The 24,602-nt window shown below is 42.0% G+C and overlaps 1 protein-coding gene and 1 pseudogene across 2 annotated transcripts in view; both read left to right on the top strand.

The window, feature by feature from the left end:
• PREP (prolyl endopeptidase) overlaps positions 1–24,602 on the top strand; it is a 134,285-nt gene that overhangs the window by 94,471 nt on the left and 15,212 nt on the right. The window lies entirely within an intron of this gene.
• LOC126952235 (60S ribosomal protein L35-like) lies at positions 18,391–20,643 on the top strand (annotated as a pseudogene).

Raw genomic sequence — 24,602 nt, 5'->3', positions numbered from 1 at the left:
AGCCCACTGTTGAGACCTACTGCTTAGAACAATTCCTTTCCAAATATTACTGCTCATTGACAACGCCAAGAGCTCTGATGGAGCTGTACAAAGAGATTAATGTTGTGTTTATGCCTGCTAACACAATATCCGTTCTGCAGCCCATGGATGAAGCAGTAATTTTGACTACATTTGTAAGGCTCTAGTTGCCTTACAAATGGATGGATCTGGGCAGAGTAAATTGAAACCCTTCTGGAAAGGATTCACTATTCTAGATGCCATGAGGAACATTTGTGATTTGTGGGAGGAGGTCAAAATACCAACATTAACATGAGTTTGGAACAAGTTGATTTCAACCTTCAGGGATGACTTTGAGGGATTCAGGACCTCAATGGAGGAAGTCACTGCAGATGTGGAAATAGCAAGAGATCTAGAATTAGAAGTAGAGTATGAAGATGTGACTGAACTGCAATCTAATGATCAAACTTGAATGGATGAGGAGTTGCCTTCTTGTGAATGAGCAAAGAAATTGGTTTCTTAAGATGGCATCTATTCCTGCTGGAGATGCTGTGAACATTGTTGAAATGACAACAAAGAATTTAGAATATTCCATAAACTTTGTTGATAAATCAGTGGCAGGGCTTGAGAAGCTTGACTCCAGTTTTGAAAGAAATTCTACTGTGGGCAAATGCTGTCAAACAGCATTGCATGTTGCAGAAGTCTTTCATGAAAGGAAGAGTCAACCAGTGTGGCGAACATCATTGTTGTTTTAAGAAATTTGCCACAGCAACCGCATCCTTCAGCAACCACCATCCCAGTCATCAGCAGTCATCAACATTGAGGCAAGACCCGCCTCCGCCAGAAAAAAGATTACAACTCACTGAAGACCCAGATGATCATTAGCATTTTATGTCAATAAAGTATTTTTAAATTAAGATGGGTACTTTTTTTAAAAGACATAATGCTATTGCTTTGTACACTAGTGTAAACAGCTTTTATATGTACTGGGAAACCAGAAGTGGGTGTGACTTTCTTCTTTTGTGGTACTTGCTCTATTATAGTGGCATGGACCTGAACTACAGTATCTATGAGGTGTGCCTGTATAGACACACACTTAGATTTTTATTTAAGTCCTAATGTTGGTCACCATGTGGCAGCTTGAACCCCCACTTGAAATATATTCAGAAATAAAATAAAACTTTGTTTACTCTTTTGCTTTTGTCATCTTATCTCTGGTTGACTTCTCTCAGGATCGTATTCAGGGATTGGCATTCATGCCAACACTGGCACCAGCCACCTTCTAACTCAAATTCAGAAGAATGTTCACAGATCTATTTTGGAAATGGTAGCCCAAGACCTCTGCCCCTTGTGCAGTGAATCTGGATGGCCACTTCTGTACTCAAAGCCGGTGATTTTTCTACCTGCAGGGTTACATCTGTCCCAGTGTCTGTCACCCTATTTCTGCCATCCTAATAGGTGATGGTAGACAAATAATAGGATTAGCAGGCCATCTAGAAACACAAGTGTGATCATTGTTTAGATTTGCTCTGCCTAGAGAAGGCTTGGCAGGAAAGAGTTGGGGGTAATCTTTTCCTGCTTTTCTTAAACCCCAGGGGCAACATTTTAGGTTGCCAGCGACTCAGCTGTTTTTGGCTTTCTGCTGTACTCTTTCTAGAACTAGATGTACCATATGACCCAGCCATCCCATTACTGGGTATATACCCAAAGGATTATAAATTATGCTGCTATAAAGACACATGCACACGTATGTTTATTGCAGCACTATTCACAATAGCAAAGACTTGGAATCAACCCAAATGTCCATCAGTGACAGATTGGATTAAGAAAATGTGGCACATATACACCATGGAATACTATGCAGCCATAAAAAAGGATGAGTTTGAGTCCTTTGTAGGGACTTGGATGCAGCTGGAATCCATCATTCTTAGCAAACTATCACAAGAACAGAAAACCAAACACCGCATGTTCTCACTCATAGGTGGGAACTGAACAATGAGATCACTCGGACTCAGGAAGGGGAACATCACACACCGGGGCCTATCATGGGGAGGGGGGAGGGGGGAGGGATTGCATTGGGAGTTATACCTGATGTAAATGACGAGTTGATGGGTGCAGCACAGCAACATGGCACAAGTATACATATGTAACAAACCTGCATGTTATGCACATGTACCCTACAACTTAAAGTATAATAATAATAAATAAATTAAAAAAAAAAAAGAACAAAAGGAGAGGAGAGACAATAGAAGCTTCGTGTGAGCTGTCCACCTGCTACACAGATTTCTTCCCTCTCCTCCCCTCCACTTGTTTTGCCTGGAGTTACATTGATGGTCGATGGGTGATGGGTGAGTAAAAATAGACCCAGTGCTAGGGATATTCCATTATCTCCCTGAAGGAAAAACCATTACTGGCATTACTGTCATTGGTCTGTGAAGGAGGGAGGAAAAAATTTCCATCTCCACAAGTGTAGTCTTTTGATTTGGATTAAGTGTACCTTGACCTGGGTTTAGGGGGGTAGACTGGATTATTCTCTGTTCACCGTCTGTGCTGACTCCATGTAAGATAGAGAAATGTTGTTATAGTTAGAAAAATGGTAGTAAAATATTGTGAAGTGGAAGGCATTGTGAGGGTACCTCGTAGAAACACATGCAGGTTCCTTGTCATTGTCTGTGTTGGGTACATGCTCCTTCACACAACTTTCGATGCTCTTCATTCAGCCCTGCCCCAGTGCTGCCCCATAGCGCCAGACCATCATACTCAGACTCACCTCTGCCTCGTCTCTCCATGACCCATCCTGGTTCTGCTCATTTTTCTTTACTATTTTCTGAAATTCCACACATCTTTCAATATTCATCCAAACGCCAGCTGTCCTGTAGAAGCTTGTCTTCTTGCTCCTGCCCCTGGGAGCTCAGTGTAAGGCAGAAGACAGGGAAAGAGGACAGTCAGCTGTTAGTTGAAAATACAGCATGGATGTGTGCCCATGTTCTCGGTACATAAACTCATTGCTTCAGAGTTGAGTTGCCCTGAGAAGCAGTGCTGGCTTCTCTGATCAGGCTGTCACAATTAAACAGTTGAGTACTCTGAGGTAGTTAGTTCTGGGTCTTCAATTGATATAAAACACTGTGGCTTTGTTAAAACACTAGAGAAAGCTTCATCATTTATGTTGGTTCATGTCTCAAAAGAAAAATTTAAATCATCTTCTCAGGCTGAATTGACAAATGCAGCCTATTTTAATTCTGTCTTTAAGAGCATCTAACAGTTAGTTCTGAATCCAGTAATAGATGACTCCTTGTTTCCTCCTAGCCTCTATGTGTGTACATTTGTATACATATGCCTGTATGGAAGTAGCCATAAACATTGATAAATGCATACAAGCATGCCTTTAAACAGCATTCTTTTTCATCTCAGTTCAGGTAGAGGGTGATTGTGAAATTGGATTTCAAATAGAAAGTCATTTAGCCTGCAAGTAAAAAATCATTATATGTGTGCTACCTACATCTGGAGCCTCAAGTTTTCTGTTCTGCCTAGGATATATCTAATTCAACTCCAGAATTTAATATGTATATAGCTAATTTAAGTATTTGGAAGAGACTTAGAAAGAGTATAATCTGAGCTGTGGATGGCATGTTGTTTAAGAATCTGCAGATTTGATTGTGTTTGGAAATGCTGACTTTGACACCATTGCTTAGAATCCTTAGAGATAAGAGCAACGAAGGAGTGTTCTGGGATTCCTAAAGCTCACCTGTTTGGATTTACAATTCATTTATGTCTATGTATGGCTGCCTTTCCTTGCCTTCATCAGAAATTCTCTTATCAGCATTGATGGGTGGAGGTGGGATGGGGAAGAACCCCTTTCATTCATCCTCAGTTTGTTTTTATTAAGAATTTGCCATGTGCCAAGCATTGTGCTAAACACTGGGAATGTAGCAGCGACCTGAAGACAGGTTGTCTTTGCCCTTATGAGAAGAAATACTGGCAAAAACAAGTGAACAGAAAATAAATGTCAGCATTGCAAGTTGGGAGAAGAGCTGTGCATGAAATAAACAAAGACTGCAGCCGAGAATGACAAAGGGCCCTCTGCAGTTGGAGTGGTCACGGGAAGCTCCCCTGAGTTTTCACTTAAATGGAAACCTAAAGGCTCAGAGGGAACTAACCAAGTGAAAATGGGGGACAGGCAGCCCAGAATGTTAAAGCAAAGACCCTGAGAACAAAGCACTTGGTCTCAGAGAGGACCTAAGAGAAGCCCAGTGAGTAAGCAGGGAGTGGATGAAGAGCAGGGGGAAGGCAGAGAGCCTCATGGCCATGTTAGGGATGTCAGATTCATTCCAAGTGTGATAGGAGTCACTGCAGCATTTTATACTGGAGAGCAGCATGGTTCTGATGTAAGAAAATCATTTTCTGTTTTGTGGAGAACAGATTAGAGGGGCTGATAAGGAAGCAGAGAGAGCAGATGGACATTGGTAGCAGTAGACCAGATAAGAGATAAGGTGGCCCAGGCTGGAGTGGGGACTGTGGACAAGGTGGGCTGGTGAGTTTGGAATATACCTGGAAGGTAGGATTGCAAAGACACGCTAAGGGATTGCATGTTGGAGGGCTGAGAGAAAAGGATGTGTGAGGAATGACTGAGATTTTTGGATCTGAGAAACTGGTACCATTTATCAGTGAGTTGGCAGTGGGTTGTGTAGGATGAGATTAGTAGGATAAATATTTTCAACATGTTAAGTTTTTGGTACATGTTAAATATCATCCAAGTGGCAGTGTCAAATAGGGAGTTAGATATTTGAGTCTCATGCTCAAAGGAGAGATCTGAGTTAGAGGATTAAGTGGAAATCTTCAGCATAAATATGTTACTTAAATCCAGGGGCTAGGGTAAAGTCACGTGCAGAGCACATAAAGAGTGGAGAAGGCTCAGGACTGAGCCCGGGGCAGCCCCACATCTATTGAGGTCAGTTGAAGGAGGAAGAGCCAGCAAAGGAGCTTGAGAAGGAGCAGCCAGGGAGGTGAGAGCTGAACCAACAGAGACCTCACCTGGCAGAGCAGGAAGTCCAGGAAAAGGGATTAAAAGGAGGGAGTGGCAGGCCACACCCAGTGCTGATGGTTGGGCAAATGAGGAAGGAAGAGGACTTACTGGATTTGGCAAGGTGGTTTATTGATAAGATATTGATAAGAGCACTTTCAGTGAGTAGTGGGGCCACTTTCAGTGAGTAGTGGGGCAGATGAGGGCTGACCAGGGTGTGTCAGGAAGGACGAGAGAGGAGTAAGTAGATGCTCTGATTACTGGTTTCTTTAGGTGTGATTGAAGATGGGGAGAATTAGCTATACTTTTACATATTTTTTATTGCATTTTTGCAGTGAAATAAGGACTTGTATTAATCTTGTGTTAATGGTATGATATGAAAAGCTTAAACTAAAAATAAATTTTTTAAGAAAAATACAATCCCTGGTACATTAATCAAGCATCTCTGACTTTTAACAGCTGTGATTTACATCTTCTTCCCAGTCTTCCTACTCTCTCTCTTCCGATTACTTTTCAAATTTGACGTTTTCTTCCTGTAGAATAAGTTGTACAGCTATGCTAAGAAAACCTATAGAAAAAATCAGTCTTAATTACATAAAACTTTACCAAAAAGGCGTTCCATAGCTTTTGTGTCCTTAAGTTCAGGACTAGCGAGAAGGTAGGAGAGGGGCAGAAAATGGGCCCCATACAATGAAAACTTGCATGGGGCATATGAGTTCAATGGCATATTGAGAGAAAGTAGATTGCCTTGGTGTATTGATGGGATGGTTCCGGAGGGAGGGATTCACTCGGAAACAAGTTCCTTGAGAAAGGGAAGGGAGCCACAGCCCTAAGAGGTAGGATTCGCCTTCAGAGGAGAAGGGGCATTTTCTCCATTCTGCCAGGAGGGAATGAGTGTGCAAGGGGACAGCGAGGATGGGGGAGGGGCGCCCACCATTGCTGAGGCTTGACTAGGTAAACAAAGTGGCCCTGAAGCTCAAACTGGGTGGAGCCCACCGCAGCTCAAGGAGGCCTGCCTGCCTCTGTAGACTCCACCTCTGGGGACAGGGCATAGCCAAACAAAAGGCAGCAGAAACCTCTGCAGATTTAAATGTCCCTGTCTGATAGCTTTGAAGAAAGTAGTGGCTCTCCTAGCATGGAGTTTGAGATCTGAGAATGGACAGACTGCCTCCTCAAGGGGGTCCCTGACCCTCGAGTAGCCTAACAGGGAGACACCCCCTAGTTGGGGCAGACTGACACCTCACACAGCTGGGTACCCATCTGAGACGAAGCTTCCAGAGGAACGATCAGGCAGCAACATTTGCTGTTCAGCAATATTCACTCTTCTGCAGCCTCCACTGCTGATACCCAGGCAAACAGGGTCTGGAGTGGACCTCCAGCAAACTCCAACAGACCTGCAGCTGAGGCTCCTGACTCTTAGAAGGAAAACCCAGAAACAGGAAGGACATCCACACCAAAACCCCATCTGTATGTCACCATCATCAAAGACCAAAGGTAGATAAAACCACAAAGATGGGGAAAAAACAGAGAAGAAAAGCTGAAAATTCTAAAAATCAGAGTGCCTCTTCCCCTCCAAAGGAAAGCAGCTCCTCGCCAGCAACGGAACAAAGCTGGATGGAGAATGACTTTGACGAGTTGAGAGAAGAAGGCTTCAGATGATCAAATTTCTCCGAGCTAAAGGAGGAAGTTTGAACCCACCGCAAAGAAGCTAAAAACCTTGAAAAAAGATTAGAAGAATGGCTAACTAGAATAACCAGTGTAGAGAAGTCCTTAAATGATGTGATAGAGCTGAAAACCATGGCATGAGAACTACATGACAAATGCATAAGCTTCAGTAGCCAATTTGATCAACTGGAAGAAAGGGTATCATGATTGAAGATCAAATGAATGAAATGAAGTGAGAAGAGAAGTTTAGAGAAAAAAAGAGTAAAAAGAAATGAACAAAGCCTCCACAAATATGGGACTATGTGAAAAGACAAAATCTACGTCTGATTGGCGTACCTGAAAGTGATGGGGAAAATGGAACCAAGTTGGAAAACACTCTGCAGGATATTATCCAGGAGAACTTCCCCAACCTAGCAAGGCAGGCCAACATTCAAAATCAGGAAATACAGAGAATGCCACAAAGACACTCCTCAAGAAGAGCAACTCCAAGACACATAACTGTCAGATTCACCAAAGTTGAAATGAAGGAAAAAATTTTGGGGGCAGCCAGAGAGAAAGGTCGGGTTACCCACAAAGGGAGTCCCATCAGACTAACAGCGGATCTCTCAGCAGAAACTCCACAAGCCAGAAGAGAGTGGGGGCCAATATTCAACATTCTTAAAAGAATTTTCAACCCAAAATGTCATATCCAGCCAAACTAAGTTTCATAAGTGAAGGAGAAATAAAATCCTTCACAGACAGGCAAATGCTGAGAGATTTTGTCACCACCAGGCCTGCCTTAGAAGAGCTACTCAGAAGCACTAAACATAGAAAGGAACAACCAGTACCAGCCACTGCAAAAACATGCCAAAATGTAAAGACCATCGATGCTAGGAAGAAACTATATAAACTAACGAGCAAAATAACTAGCTAACATCATAATGACAGGATCAAATTCACACATAACAATATTAACCTTAAATGTAAATGGGCTAAATGCTCCAATTAAAATTAGACACAGACTGGCAAATTGGATAAAGAGTCAAGACCCATCTTTGTGCTGTATTCAGGAGACCCATTTCACGTGTAGAGACACACATACGCTCAAAATAAAGGGATGGAGGAAGATCTACCAAGCAAATGGAAAGAAGAAAAAGGCAGGGATTGCAATCCTAGTCTCTGATAAAACAGACTTTAAACCAACAAAGATCAAAAGAGACGAGGAAGGCCATCACATAATGGTAAAGGGATCAATTCAACAAGAAGAGCTAACTATCCTAAATATATATGCACCCAGTACAGGAGCACCCAGATTCATAAAGGAAGTCCCTAAAGACTTACAAAGAGACTTAGACTCCCACACAATAATAATGGGAGACTTTAACACCCCACTGTCAACAGTAGACCGGTCAACAAGCATATCCAGGAAATGAACTCAGCTCTGCACCAAGTGGACCTAATAGATATCTAACGAACTCTCCACCCCAAATCAACAAATTATACATTCTTCTCAGCACCACATCGCATGTATTCTAAAACTGACCACATAGTTGGAAGTAAAGCGCTCCTCAGCAAATGTAAAAGAACAAAAATTATAACAAACTGTCTCTCAGACCACAGTGCAATCAAACTAGAACTCAGGACTAAGAAACTCACTCAAAACCACTCAACTACATGGAAACGGAACAACCTGCTCCTGAATGACTCCTGGGTACATAACAAAATGAAGGCAGAAATAAAGATGTTCTTTGAAACCAGTGAGAACAAAGACACAACATACCAGAATCTCTGGGACTAAAGCAGTGTGTAGAGGGAAATTTAGAGCACTAAATGCCCACAAGAGAAAGCAGGAAAGATCTAAAACTGACACCCTAACATCACAATTAAAAGAACTAGAGAAGCAAGAGCAAACACATTCAAAAGCTAGCAGAAGGCAAGAAATAACTAAGATCAGAGCAGAACTGAAGAAGATAGAGACACAAAAAATCAATGAATTCAGGAGTTGGTTTTTTGAAAAGATCAACAAAATTGATAGGCCACTAGCAAGGCTAATAAAGAAGAAAAGAGAGAAGAATCAAATAGATGCAATAAAAAATGATAAAAGGGCATATCACCACCGACCCCACAGAAATACAAACTACCATCAGAGAATACTATAAATACCTCTACGCAAATAAACCAGAAAATCTAGAAAAAATGGATAAATTCCTGGACACATACACCCTCCCAAGACTAAACCAGGAAGAAGTTGAATCCCTGAATAGACCAATAACAGGCTCTGAAATTGAGGCAATAATGAATAGCCTACCAACCAAAAAAAGTCCAGGACCAGACAGATTCACAGCCGAATTCTACCAAGGGTACAAGGAGGAGCTGGTACTATTCCTTCTGAAACTATTCCAATCAATAGAAAAAAAGAGAATCCTCCCTAACTCATTTTATGAGGCCAGCATCATCCTGATACCAAAGCCTGGCAGAGACACAACAAAAAAAGATAATTTTAAACCAATATCCCTGATGAACATCGATGCAAAAGTCATCAATAAAATACTAACAAACCTAATCCAGCAGCACATCAAAAAGCTTATCCACCATGATCAAGTGGGCTTCCTCCCTGAGATGCAAGGCTGGTTCAACATAAGCAAATCAATAAACGTAGTCCAGCATATAAACAGAACCAAAGACAAAAACTACATGGTTATCTCAATAGATGCAGAGAAGTCCTTTGACAAAATTCAACAGCCCTTCATGCTAAAAACTCTGAATAAATTCGGTATTGACAGGACGTTTCTCAAAATAATAAGAACTATTTGTGACAAACTCACAGCCAGTATCTTACTGAATGGGCAAAAATTGGAAGCATTCCCTTTGAAAACTGGCACAAGACAGGGATGCCCTCTCTCTCCACTCCTATTCAACATAGTGTTGGAAGTTCTGGCCAGGGCAATCAGGCAGGAGAAGGAAATAAAGGGTATTCAGTGAGGAAAAGAGGAAGTCAAATTGTCCCTGTTTGCAGATGATATGATTGTATATTTTGAAAACCCCATTGTCTCAGCCCAAAATCTCCTTAAGCTGATAAGCAAATTCAGCAAAGCCTCAGGATACAAAATCGGTGTGCAAAAATCACAGGCATTCCTATACACCAATAACAGACAAATAGAGCCAAATCATGAGGGAACTCCCATTCACAATTGCTTCAAAGAGAATAAAATACCTAGGGATCCAACTTACACGGGATGTGAAGGATCTCTTCAAGGAGAACTACCAACCACTGCTCAATGAAATAAAAGAGGACACAAACAAATGGAAGAACATTCCATGCTCATGGATAGGAAGAATCAATATCTTCCTATCTGGAAAATGGCCATACTGCCCAAGGTAATTTATAGATTCAATGCCATCCCCATCAAGCTACCAATGACTTTCTTCACAGAATTGGAAAAAACTACTTTAAAGTTCATATGGAACTAAAAAAGAGCTCACATTGCTAAGACAATCCTAAGTCAAAAGAACAAAGCTGGAGGCATGATGTTACCTGACTTCAAACTATACTACAAGGCTACAGTAACTGAAACAGCATGGTACTGGTACCAAAACAGAGATATACACCAATGGAACAGAACAGAGCCCTCAGAAATAATACCACACATCTACAATCATCTGATCTTTGACAAACCTAACAAAAACAAGAAATGGGGAATGGATTCCGTATTTAATAAATGGTGCTGGGAAAACTGGCTAGCCATATGTAGAAAGCTGAAACTGGATCCCTTCCTTACACCTTATACAAAAATTAATTCAAGATGGATTAAAGACTTAAATGTTAGAGCTAAAACAGTTAAAACCCTAGAAGAAAACCTAGGCAATACCATTGAGGACATAGGCATGGGCAAGAACTTCATGTCTAAAACACCAAAAGCAATGGCAACAAAAGCTAAAATTGACAAATGGGATCTAATTAAACTAAAGAGCTTCTGCACAGCAAAAGAAAGTACCATCAGAGTGAACAGGCAGCCTAGAGAATGGGAGAAAATTTTTGCCATCTACTCATCTGACAAAAGGGCTAATATCCAGAATCTACAATGAACTCAAACAAATTTACAAGAAAAAAACAACCCCATCAAAAAGTGGGCAAAGGATATGAACAGACACTTCTCAAAAGAAGACATTTATGAAGCCAACAGACACATGAAAAAATGCTCATCATCACTCGCCATCGGAGAAATGCTAATCAAAACCACAATGAGATACCATCTCATACCATTTAGAATGGCAATCATTAAAAAATCAGGAAACAACAGGTGCTGGAGAGGATGTGGAGAAATAGGAACACTTTTACACTGTTGGTGGGACTGTAAACTAGTTCAGCCATTGTGGAAGACAGTGTGGCAATTCCTCAAGGATCTAGAACTAGAAATACCATTTGATCCAGCCATCCCATTACTAGGTATATACCCAAAGGATTATAAATCATGCTGCTATAAAGACACATGCACATGTATGTTTACTGCAGCACTATTCACAATAGCAAAGACTTGGAACCAACCCAAATGTCCATCAACAATAGGCTGGATTAACAAAATGTGGCACATATATACTATGGAATACTATGCAGCCATTAAAAAAGGATGAGTTCATGTCCTTTGTAGGGACATAGATGAAGCTGGAAACTATCATTCTTAGCAAACTATCGCAAGGACAAAAAACCAAACACTGCATGTTCTCACTCATAGGTGGGAATTGAACAATAAGAACACTTGGACACAGGAAGGGGAACATCACACACCAGGCCTCTCGTGGGGTAGGGAGGGGGGGAGGGATAGCATTAGGAGAAATACCTAATGTAAATGATGAGTTAATGGGTGCAGCACACCAACATGGCACATGTATACATATGTAGCAAACCTGCACATTGTGCACATGTACCCTAGAACTTAAAGTATAATGAAAAACAAAAATAAATGTAAAAGAGTGCCTGGGGGCGTCAGTGCAGGTTATCCAAGCACCAGCTCCTTGGTCTCCTTCTGTGAGACCTCTTAGGCCCTGAATTCTCCATCTGCTTACTATTTTTTCTTGAGTTTCAACTAAAAATAAAAATAAAAATGTTGTTTTCCAGCCTGGCCAACATGGTGAAACCCCGTCTCTACTAAAAATACAAAAATTAGCCAAGTGTGGTGGCACGTGCCTGTAGTCTCAGCTACTCGGGAGGCTGAGACAGGAGAATTGCTTTAACCCGGGTGGCAGAGATTGCAGTGAGTCGAGATCGTGTAAACACATTACCCCCACAATATTGAGAGTTTGTACTGGTGTCAGTTTGGGGAATGATTTGTATCATTCTTGATGCATTAGTGGGCTGACATCCTGGCTGGGGTCGGTGTTAGCAGGCAGGGCAGTCAGTTCTGAGATCAAAACTAAAACAGTAGGGACTCTGCTATTTTTTCATCGGATAAAGTGGCTTCTTAATAAATAGCCTAGCCCTCACGATCATATTTGTCTGCCAGTTTGACCAGCCTTGAGCAGTGCCCATGAGACCCCACCAGCCTGGCCCCTGCCCTCTCCCTCACTCATCTCTTGCCACTCTCCCTCACCCCCCTGCTGCAGCCGCTCTGGCCTCCTTTCTTTGCTTGGCATACATGCATGTGCTCACCCACTCTACCCCTCCCCTCTGCCTGGACTGCCCCTACTCCTGGCCCTCCATCCTTTGTACTACACAGAGTTACTTACTCTGCATGGATCAGAGACTCCTCTCTCCATCCTGTGTACTGTAGCAGCCCTTCCCCACTCACTTACCCGTACCTCCATTGCACTCATCACCAGCTGACATTAGATTTTCATTCATGTGTTTGTCTGTCTCCCCTTTAGAATGTGGTTTTCCCCACTGCTGTGTCCCCAGAGTCCAGAACACAGAGTAGATATGTATAAATACTTGACGAATGAAAGCAGTTGTGATAGACGGAGTCTGAAATGATGTAGTTGTTGCCAGAAACCTATAAAAGTGAAACATTTCTTTTTAAAAAAATATTTCTATGTTGGACCATCTCCCTCTCCTCTGGTAGGGTAATTTGTCCGCTAGAAATGGACAAATATTGTCAGAAAATGAATGTTTTACTACCAGTTTTACCTCTGTGAAATTTTTTGTGCTATCTAGTCTTTAAGAGTTATTTTAGGCCACAGTTTATAACCAAAACAGAAAATAATACTATGCCTCCCTTACAGGGCTTCAAAGTAAATTTTTCTGTTTTCCTAGCATGCTTTTATTTTACTGGAGCCCTCCAGCTCTAGGTTGTTGCATGTGTACAGAGGTTTGGAAATCTTCTAGACAAGTTGATGAGTAAAAAAGCAATTCTACTGGCATGTAAATTCAGTTGACCCATTCCGTATTGTGTTTTATGAGAATCTAGGATCATTGCTTTGTTTTTTTTTTTTTTTTTCCAAACTCTGGACAGTCAGATCTTCATCCTTTTAGTGACTTGGCGTTTTTAACATCATCTTTTTAAAAATAGCTTCTTTCATGCATTCAATTTCCTTTTCCTTCTTCACTTCTCAGTATTTGTATTGGGTTATGTGTATGTTTTCTTCATTGTGTTTCTTGTAATGTCTTGAATGCTGCATTAGTCTAAGTGAGGCCCTAGAAGTCACCGTGCCCCATAAAGAAACGAAAGGATGCTAAAGACAGTGATGGTTGTATTGACTAATCCTAATTTAAATAAAATGGAATTTTCAAGTGAGAAATCACAGTAAGCATCTAAGAATGACTGAGTGTGGCTGGGTGCACTGGCTCACACCTGTAATCCCAGCACTTTGGGAGGCTGAGGCGGGCAGATCACCTGAGGTCAGGAGTTCAAGGCCAGCCTGGTCAACATGGAGAAACCCTGTCTCTACTAAGAATACAAAAATTAGCCGGATGTAGTGGTGGGTGCCTGTAATCCCAGCTACTCAGAAGGCTGAGGCAGGAGAATCGCTTGAACCCGGGAGGTGGAAGTTGTGGTAAGCCAAGATCACGGCACTGCACCCCAGCCTGGGCAACAGAGCAAGACTCTGTCTCAAAAAAAAAAAAAAGAAAAAGAAAAAAGAATGACTGAGTGAAAAGATTTCTTAAGCAAATAAAAGTAATTATTTCACAGATATTTATTAAGCACTGTGGTGTGCTTAGTAAATACCTGTGAAATGATTATTTTTGGTAATATAAGGCAGGATAACATTTACTAGGGAAAATGGAGATGTAATCAAGTATTTCCAGCAATTCAGTGGAGGGAAAACCATATTAATAGGCTGCTCACAGGTTTTATGGGAACCTGGAGAAGGAGCAGTATCTAAGGCTGCTCTTGGAAACAAGGCCTCCTGGAAAGGAGCTTTGGGCAGACAGAAAGAGCACAAGAAGCAAATAATGAAGAAAACACAAATCATACATAAAAATTCATACAAATACTGAGAAGCAAAGAAGGGAAAAGAAGTTGAATGCAAGAAATAAGCTACTTTTAAAAACATGATATTAGAAAAGCCAAAAGCCACTAAAAGGATGAAGCTGTAAGCATCCAGAGTCTGAAGAAAATAAATCCAAAGTAATGATCCCAGAGCCTCATAAAACACAATAAGGACTAGGTCGGTGGAATTTACATGTTAGTAGAATTGCTTTTTTTATTGGTCAGCTTGTCTAAAAGCTTTCCAAACATTTGTAAGCTTGCAGCAACCTAGAATTAGAAGGCACCAATCCAGTGGAAATGAATCGCTTGTACAAAAGCAAAGGTGTCCTCACAGTGCTGCAGATAAACAAGTAGACTGGTTGGAGCCCCACAGCACGTGAGCCTGGAAAGGGAGACAGATCCAGACCCTTAAGGGCCTGTGTAGGATTCACATCAGGCCATCTATGTACCAGGTGCTTAGAGAATTAGTCACGTTCCAGGGAAAGTTGTGAAGGGGGTGGTGAGGGCGGGTTGGTGGTGGTGGTGGAGGAGCCCATGGGCACAGCCGAAAACTCCAACAGTGTGTATGATGGGAGAAGAGGACCACAGTCTCCAGGAACGCTCACATTTCAGGGACACAGGAGGAGGAGGAGCCACAAAAGCTGGCATCACAGAAGCCGGAGGAGAAGAGTTTCAAGGAGGATGGTGTGGTATTGCAGAGAAGTCACAGGGCATATAGACTGGGCAGTGTTGGGATTGGCCGTGAGCATTTGACTATGAGAGGAGCCAGTGAATGTCAGGTAGTAGTGAATTGGCCATGTGAGGGGTCAGGGAGCCTAACTGCTTCTCATGAATGAGGGGTTTCCTTACAGCCCAGGACATGTGTGCTAATTACTGGGTAGTAGAAATATTACTTGAAATGCACTAAATGAAAGCTATTGCACTCCACGTACTGACTTTGTTGCCAGCCTTTCTGTATGCACCCCAATACTTCATAATCATCAATATTCCCCATCCACCATCCTGAATGCTGTCTATCATTAAAGTATACCATGTTCTTTTCTAAATCTTTCATGAACATGATTCAGTTTGTCATCTTCAGCTTTCGTTTTCTTGATTACTGGTGATAATAAAAAGGTATATATAGGGCTGGGCAAGGTGGCTCACGCCTGTAATCCCAGCACATTGGGAGGCCAAGGCGGGATAATCACTTGAGCCCAGGAGTTTGAGGCTAGCCTGGGACACACAGGTGAGACCCCATCTCTACAAACAGTTTTAAAATTAGCGAGGCATGGTGGCACATACCTGTAGTCTAAGCTACTCAGGAGACTGAGGCACAAGGATCCCTTGAGTCCAGGAGTTTGAGGCTGCAAGTGAGCTATGATTGTACCACTGTACTCCAGCCTGGGTGACAGAGTGATAGCCTGTCTCAAAAAAAAAAAAAAAAAAAGAAAGAAAAGGATATATCTATAAGATTAAAAGTGTATTTCTGTATTTAGAAACGAATATGCAAAAATCTGTCTATGATGATAGCACTGGGGCTAGAGTGGTGGGAGGCATGTCTGGGCCATCAAAAAAGATACATATGATTTGACTGGTAAGATTTCTGCTACTGTTACTCCACTGCACAAATATAAAACATTTCACACAGCCAAGTTCAGAATATAAATCAAAAAGAATTTGTTCTTGTACCTTCACAGCAGGATTCCTGAACTTTGTGATTTGCCTTTATCCCCCCCTCCCCGCCCATTTTTCCCCACCACCCTAGTGAGTTCCTTCCCAGTAGCTATTTGTGATGCCGCCTCTACACCTCTAGTTCAGTCTCTTCTAATTGACCACCTCTTTGCAAAACAAAAAATGGTATTGAACAGTTATGCCAACTTCCTGATTCTAGGACTTCTGTTGATGCTGTCCTCAATTCGGGGCCACACTCAGCTTCATACAGCCCCATTTAATCCCCTACACTGCCATGACCTGCTTGCTTGCACAAACACTGCTCTGCTTTTTCCCCACTAACATCTGCCTCTCTTTAATAGTTCACCCTTTTAAGGGGTGAATAGTAAGGCTGCACAATTCTCTTCTGTTCTATTAATGAACATTCTGACCAGAGTTTGTCTTTCCAGCATTTTGGTTATTAATTTTATTTTTCTACCTAATGCAATAAAACAAATAAGTGGTCTGCTGTAGTTTTGAGTTAATGAGGATTTGAAATGGATTTCACGTATCCTTGTTGGGTTTTTATTATGCAGGTGCAATCTCATGCAGTAAATTACCATAACTAACCAGTTTAAGAACCCATAAAGCTCCTCTGCCCTGGCATTGCTAAATTAATAGATTAACAGCTACACATAAGGAAAATGTCAGATGTTAAGTATTTTTCATTAGTAATAAGTTGGAAATTTGTGACCTCAAAAAGCTTATGTAATCTCTTAAGTGCCTCAACCAAAGTTCATTTTATCTTATTATTTTTCAAGTTATAAGCATTTTCAGGCAAGACTGTAGGCTGCTCTGTTTGTATAAATTTTTTTTTAATGAAACACCATTCAAACTACCTTTTCTGATACTTAATTGAAATATAGGGTCTAGTTTGGGCATTAATTTATGTATTAATCTAGCATGTTTTCTAAGCGCCTACTGTCTTCTGGGTACCATGCTGGTTACGGAGGCAAATAGATGCACAGGCCTAGAACGGGGACACATGGGAGCACAATTCAGTGCCATGGAGAGTTCAGGAGGGGCCCCCAGAGGAGCAGGGAGGGGATTGGCTGATTTCCTTTTTACAGTGGCTAAGAGCATAGAGCATGGAGCCAGAAAGCTTGGGTTCAAATTCTGACTCCATCATTTACAAGATGTATGACTTGGGTTCCTTACTTAACAATTTATGTGGGTTAGAATGACCCCAGCTGAAAAGTGGGAGTATTCATAGTACATCCCACGGGGGGTTGGTTCCAGAACACTCTGTGGATACCAAAATCTGAGGATGTTCAAGTTCATTATATAAAATGGCACGGCATTTGCATACAGCCTATGGTCATCTTCCCACACACTTTAAATTATCTCTAGACTATGTATAATAGCTAATACAATGTAAACTCTATGTAAATAGTTGTTATACTATCCTGTTTTTTAAATTTTTAATTGTATTATTATTTTTTGTTGGGTTTAAAAAAGTTTTTTCAATCCACAGTTGGTTGAATCTGCAGGTGTGAATCCTGTGGATATAGAGAGCCAACTGTATAGACCTCATATTTGGATTAAAATGAGAAAGAATTTTTTCAAGCCCTTAGACTAGGGCTTGCTTGATACATGGTAAGAACTAAGTAAGTGTTTTAAACAAGTCAAGTAAAATAAATAATGTGAATTTTGACCAAAGTATGAACTAAAGAAAACTCTGTTGTGAAAAATATAGAAACTAACTGGCAGGTATTTTAACATTTGTTTTTAAATGTATGGAAACTTTAGTTGATAATTAGCTTGCAAGGTTCTGTCACTAAGTTCTGTCTCCAGAACCTTGGCTAACTTTTGTTTCTTTTGGTTTTGGTTGTTTTAACGTTTTCAGGTAAGGAATAACTTTCTAACAGAGAGGCTCCAAAATGCAATGAATGGCCATTTGTGCTGTTTTAAGTTTCTTTCTTGCTACTAGAAATATTTAAGCAAAGGATGAACCTGCCTGAGATGTAGCTTTGCGGGTGTCTGCATTGGGTAGGGGAGGAGGAGTTCAAACAAGTGAACTTCTAAGAGCCAATAGATTTTTTTTTTCAGTCGTGATTTGGTCTAGAAAGGCATGTGACATTGGGATTGGGGCTCTGGAGGTGTGAAACAGCAATATCGCTAGAGAGGCTGGTTGAAGTTGGGAAGAACTGAGAGAAGTTGAAGGCAGAGAGTGGAGAGCTTTAATTGCTGGTCTAAAACGTGGACTTTGGCTGGGTTTGGTGGTTCACACCAGCACTTTGGGAGGCCCAGGCAGGAGGATTGCTTGAGGCTAGCAGATTGAGACCATCCTGGGCAACATAATGAGACCCATGTTTCTATAAAAAATAAATAATTAGCTGCGTGTGGGGTGCATGCCTGAAGTCCTAGCTACTCAGGAGGCTGAGCCAGGAGGATGAGGATTGCTTTATATACATACATACATACATACACACACGGACTTCATTTTGTAGAGAATGGAGAGGCATTTTTGAATAGGACAGTGACTTAGATTAAAAAGGAGGTTTTAGATGGATTAATCTGGTAACAGGTGCTCAGATTGGAAGCAGGAGTCCTGGAAGCCAAGGCCCTTGTGCAGGCAGGCAGGGATAAGATGGTGTGGGAGAGGCAGCTACAATGACTTTGAGCTCCAGACCTGAGGCAAGCTGGTATAGGTATTTGAGGATGAAAGAGAGTATTTAGCCCTCTGAGCAGGCTGCAGGGGCGGCCTGTGCAGCAGTGGTCCAGATCAAGTCTCGGGACCTTCGCGGTAAGAAGGAGGAGCTACTTAAACAGCTAGACGACCTGAAGGTGGAGCAGTCCCAGCCGCGCGTCGCCACCAGCCCTCCAAGCTCTCTAAGATCGTGTCATCCGCAGTTCCATTGCCCGTGTTCTTACCGTAATTAACCAGACTCAACACAAAGAAAACTTCAGGAAATTCTACAAGGGCAAGAAGTATAAGCCCCTGGACCTGTGGCCTGAGAAGACACGTGCCATGCGCCACTGGCCCAGTAAGCACGAGGAGAACCAGAAGACCAAGAAGCAGCCACGGAAGGAGTGGCTGTACCTGCTGCGTAAGTACACAGTCAAGGCGTGAACGTCACATTGTCAAAAAAAGAGAACTGGCTGAGGAAAACAAAAGAAAAGTGTGTATTTAATATGCAATTCTGTATTCATTCAACAAATATTTATTGAAGGCAAACAATGCAGAACTCATAACCCCCTGATGATGGATTCATCGTGGTTCTCATGCAGGAGCAAAACACACAGCATATGCCTTTCATGTGCAGCCTAAATCCCATTGCAGTGAGCCATGTTACCGGGCAGTTCCTGGCTGTACCAAAACAGAAGCTGCTTTCTCTGGGCCTCCGCGTGTAGCAGGGTTCCTTCACTTTAAATGAAAATGTCTGATTATGTGTCTTCATTGACTACAAAGAGATCAGACCAGTGGAACTGAAGATGGCTTTGATGTTCTACGATCAAGTCAGATTTATTCATCATAGCCCTGTGTGTCTTTCTACCTCAAAACACCGGGTTACCACTGAAATCCAAATTTATCAAAGTGCCATAGCACGAGATCCAGCTGTGCCTCCATCACTGCCCTTCTTTCCTTGTGTTCAGAACTTCTACTTTCTATTTCGCTTTTGGCTTCACAGTTTGAGACTGGGAAAAGGCGTATTATTCCAAAAAAACAGATGGTTGAGCCTTAGAAAGCTGCTGAATTTCTGCAGAGATGATCGGTATAGCACTTAGCACATTATTGGTGCTCAAGAAAGTTAAAACAGATTTTAAATAGACAGACTTTGCTGTTATTGAGGTATCCTAAGGGAGCTTTTAAATCCCCAGTGTTACCAAAATGACCAGCCATCCTTGGAAAAACTAAAGCAGTCTGGAATAGGCTTTCCTTCTATATTTTCTACCCAAAGATGACTCTTTAACTCCTCTCCACTCCCCAAAAGTTAAATGCCTGGAGCATAGACAAGATGACAACCTTCTAATGCCAGGCTAGCATTTTTCACCTTAGTACAGCACAGAAACATGTAGTGCCTCCCTCTAAGTCCTGGGAAGTTCTTCATATGCTCATTTTACAGGGTAACTGAAGCACAGAGGTTGCCTGCCTACTGCCCAGTTCTTTTGGTAATGGAATGTCTTTTTCCTCTGCATGCTGCCTGTGGACTCAGAGCAGTTCTGCTCCTTGTCAGATTTATTTGGCACATGTAGCACAGACCACACAAGTGGCCTCTGTCAACTCTGATAGAAAGGGGGAGCTCAACACCCTTTTATGAACATTCTCCTTTAAACCTGTCAGGCTCTAAAATTAGGCAGGAGTTGCTATCACCAGACATTCTTCTGTGTGAAGGGGCTGCCCTTTGCAGCCTACCTTTCATCTTTCATAGATGAGCACATCCCATGACTGGCGATAGTGGGAGTCCTGGCATTTGCCTCAGATAGCACAGTATCTGAACTGGATCAAATGTGTTACTGAAGATTGTTTTCAGGAACCTAACTGATTGCACATTCGCGTCTTAACACAATTGATTTTATTACTCAATGTGTGCATCCCAAGGAGAATAATTTCAAGAGAGATAGGTGATCTTTGCACAACTAAGGTCATTCATTTGAAGGAACAGTAATGTGCCATTGATTTGTCATACTTCTCTTTTTTATTTAAAGGAAGATATTCTTTTTTTTTTGAAACCAGATTTGCATGTTAAGGCAGCTAGATGTGTATTTAGTGATTGCCATCTTGTGCTAAAACATGCTTCCAGAGTTAAACTGCTTTATCATTGGTGATGCCTCTGGAAAGTTGTGCTTAACAACAGACATGGGATTTCTGAAACTTTATACTTATGTACTTTATATAAATGTACATCATTTCTTCTTTTTTTTTTAATAAACATTCAGCTCAAGGATCTGTAAGTTCTTATCTGTTAAACAGTTATTCTTAGAATATGGTTTTAAATGTGCAAAATCAGAAGCTGCTTTAAATTTAATTGATTACTTAAAAAGTTGGGATAGCTTTATGATTCGCTCAAGCGTTTTTTTCATTTGTGAAATGAATGGTGTCTGTTAAGCCTTAAAAAAATACTATTGAAATGGAATTTTTTTAGTAGAATGGCCATGGAAAGATGTAGTGGGATTTTTATTGCTTTAATAATCTGTCTTCAAGATGGTAACACTAATGACTGTGTGGAAAAGGATCATCTTTCTAAGCTGACTCATTTTGCTAAAATAGTAACAGCAACCACTCTTGTATCTGGAATATCGCTTTTTAAATGCTTGAATGAGTCTCCTTTTTAAGAAAATAACGAAAACAGTCTGGGTGTGGTGGCTCACGTCTGTAATCCCAGCACTTTGGGAGGTTGAGGTGGACAGATCACTGAAGGTCAAGAGATCGAGACCAGCCTGGCCAACATGGTGAAACCCTGTCTCTACTAAAAATACCAAAATTACCCGGGCGTGGTGGTGCGCACCTGTATTCTCAACTGCTCAGGAGGCTGAGGCAGGAGAATCGCTTGAACCTAGGAGGCAGAGGCTGCAGTGAGCTGAGATCATGCCACTTCACTCCAGCCTGGGCAACAGAGCAAGATTCCGTCTCAAAAAAAAAAAAGCAAATAGCATTTCTGGCAGAATATTTGTCCCCTGGATTCCCTAGAGATGGGTGGTCATTGTCTTGGGGAAGAAAGAAATGAATGTGTTAAATCTATGCCAAAGGCTCTAACACTTTCAACATTTTGCATAATTGCACCCAATAAAGATATTTACAAGGAAGTAATAACTTGAAGTTAATTACTTTGTGATGTAGTAGGAAAAAAACACTGAACCAGGGACTTGAGAGACCTTGGTAGTAACTTGCCATAAGCTGGCAGTGTTGCCTTGTCAGGTATCTTTTTTTTTTTTTTTTTTTTTTAAAAGACAGAGTCTGGCTGTGTTGCCCAGGCTGGAGTGCAATGACGCAATCTCGGCTCACCGCAACTTCTGCCTCCTGGGTTCAAGAGATTCTCGTGCCTCAGCCTCCTGAATAGCTGGGGCTACAGGTGCCCTCCACCATAACTGGCTAAGTTCTGTATTTTTAGAGACACTGGGTTTTGCCATGATGGCCAGGCTGGTCTTGAACTCCTGTCCTCAAGTGATCTGCCCGCCTTGGCCTCCCAAAGTTCTGGGATTGCAAGCATGAGTCACCACACCCAACCCTTGGCAGGTATCTTTATCTTCTTGACTCTTATTTTGTCATTTGTAAAATAAGAGAGGACTGCTAGCTGGATGAAAGCCCAGAGTGACAACCTCTCCTTATATCTGAAACTAAAATTTTAAAGTCCCAGAATTTACTGTTATTATCGTATATCCTCAGGGCTGAGAAAGAACTGACACCAGCTTTGTTTACCAGGTGGTACAGTCTTGTGACTGCTCCGAAAATACCCTTCTCAGCCCTCTATCAAGAATCAGTGTGGGCTTCATGAAGGGTGTGGTTCCTTACAGCCTTGTGGTGCTTAATGTTATTGGTTTGGGATGTGGAATAATATTGTTATGCTGCTGTGTGTCTCCACAATGAAGAGTTCAAGTTTTTTGGGTTTTTTTTGAAGGAGAATTTTTATTAAGTACAGAAACTCAGCAGTGTATATTTAACACAGTTTAGTGGCAAGTTCTTTGACCTCTGCCTTTTACCACTTGGCAATGTAAGCTGCAGATTTATGACCCCAGACATTGCCTCCCAGGTGACAGTGATCTCAGCATACCCATCATTGTAACTGGTCCTGGTAGTTTCCACCAGCTTAGCCAGAGCTCCTTTGTCTTCCCAGTTAACCTGTATGCAGGCAACACTGGTGCCGGTCTCCCTGTGGACTAGACGTCCCAGTCTGGCCGTTCCTGTATGACGTAGTAGGGAACCCCCTCTCATGAGACAGGGCAGATGGCAAGACAGCCTGCTGGAAAGGATCCATGTTGTGTGCAGTCACCACCAGTTGAGCCACCTTATTCTCCCACAAGGTAGTGACAGTGTTAACCGCTGCTCCAAGGACAGGTGGTCTCCAGTGGGGACCTCCCCTTTGCCAGCAGCTTTCTTCTCAGCCCAGGCCAGCAGCCATTGCTTCTTCTCTTGCTCTGTCTCTGGTCAGTACCTGTGGGCCAGCCTAGGCAGCTGAGTGCTGTTTTGCTGCCCAAGGCCTGGACGAACTGGTTCCTCATGAAGGAACTTTCAGCCATGTTTAGAGGACAGCCCTTTGTTACCGCAGCTGGATGTAGTGGGGCCGCTTGACAAAGGTGAGGTCTCTTGGGGTTGGATGTCCTGCAAGTGCCAACGTTCTTGGGTCTCTCTCAGGTGATTCATCACCTTGGCTGCCTGCTTCTTCACAACAGGGCCTGAGGCCACCATCTCCAGCTGCCCAAGATGCCAACAGAGTCTAACGTTTAAAGAAGAAGAAAATGAAATTAAGGAAAGCAGCTTTCTTAATTTACTGTGTAACTTCGGTCAGCTGCTGGCTGGCTCACTAATGCTTAGAACTAACTGTGGTTTTGAATCAACTGTCGTAATGTTTGGTTTTATTTTCTGTGTCCCTCATGAAGGCTTCATATCAATATACTCCAAGATAGTCCCGCTTATGAGATCTTACCGGTGCTTCCAAAGACAATCTATCTGTTCATTGTGTATTCTTTGGTGGTGCTTGTAGTCTGTTAAGGTGGAAGGGGGTGCCAGGTCCAGGCTCCTTGTTGAACTAGATCTATTGTACAACCCATTTACTCTGCTGTTGACAAGAAGAAGGAAGACAGGGCCCTCTCTGCCTCACATGATGAGCTGTTAGCCCTGGAAGACAGACAGACTTTTCCTATTACTCAAGTAGGCATCTGTTAGATCCCATGTGAGCACTTTGTCTTCCTGTCCATTGAGGGTCTCATAAAAGCTTTGGCATCCCACTATAGAACTGTGTGCACAGTGGACACTCAGAAAGAATGGAGGTATATTATCAGCTCTCTCATTGGTTACAGTATGGGAAAAAGGAAAAGGAAGTAATTTTGTTTACCTTGAACCTGAGTACTGTGATAGCAATAAACTACCAAGTAAAGAAACAACACATGCATTTAAGCTTTGGCAACTGTTTACTTATCAAGCACTAATGGCTCTTATATATATGTATAAATGACATTTTATATGTTACTAATAATAGTTTAAGGTTCTAATAGTCCTACCACAACTCCACTGTAGCCGATGAGAGGAGTCAGGGAGACTGGTTGGTTGGTTGGTCATGATGCTAGTGAAGTAGAGAGCTCTGAGCTGGTTTGCCTATATAAATGACAGAGAAGACACTTGCTTGTGAAACCAAATGACCAAGTGGGTGCCTGAGTGTAGGGGCCTTGGCACAAGATGATCCTGAGGGTTGAAAATAGGGTGGCTGAGAAGAGAGTGTTGCTATTAGCCCAAGTAAGAGGCCCATGGAGGAGCATGTATCTGGGCACATTGATTTGGAGATGTGGACAGGCCATCTACCACATGAGATCATGAACCCCCGTAGCCTAGGCAACTTGACGGGCTTCTTAACCAGCCCCTCACAGGTGACTTCCAGGAAACACACGTCTGGCTATGGCCCTGCAGATGTGGACATGGAGGTCCTTTGCATAGAGCAGATTGTTGGAGCTCTCTGAGATGGCAAAGAGGGAATTTGAAAAGAGAAAAGAGACAGCCAAGTATAGAAAATTGCAAAACAGGAAGAAGAGGAGGTAATAATGGATCAATTAGGAAGGTTGAAAAAGATTTCAAGGAATGTAAAAGAACCAGAGAAATACTCCACCCAGGAAGCCAAAGAAGCATTTGCCATATAGGGATTGAAAGGGATGAGGCCTGGAAAGGAACCATT

Source organism: Macaca thibetana, chromosome 4 (assembly GCF_024542745.1).
Source record: "Macaca thibetana thibetana isolate TM-01 chromosome 4, ASM2454274v1, whole genome shotgun sequence".
NCBI lineage: Eukaryota > Metazoa > Chordata > Mammalia > Primates > Cercopithecidae > Macaca > Macaca thibetana.
The sequence above is the reverse complement of the archived record's forward strand: the minus strand, read 5'-3'. Positions and strand labels throughout refer to the sequence as shown.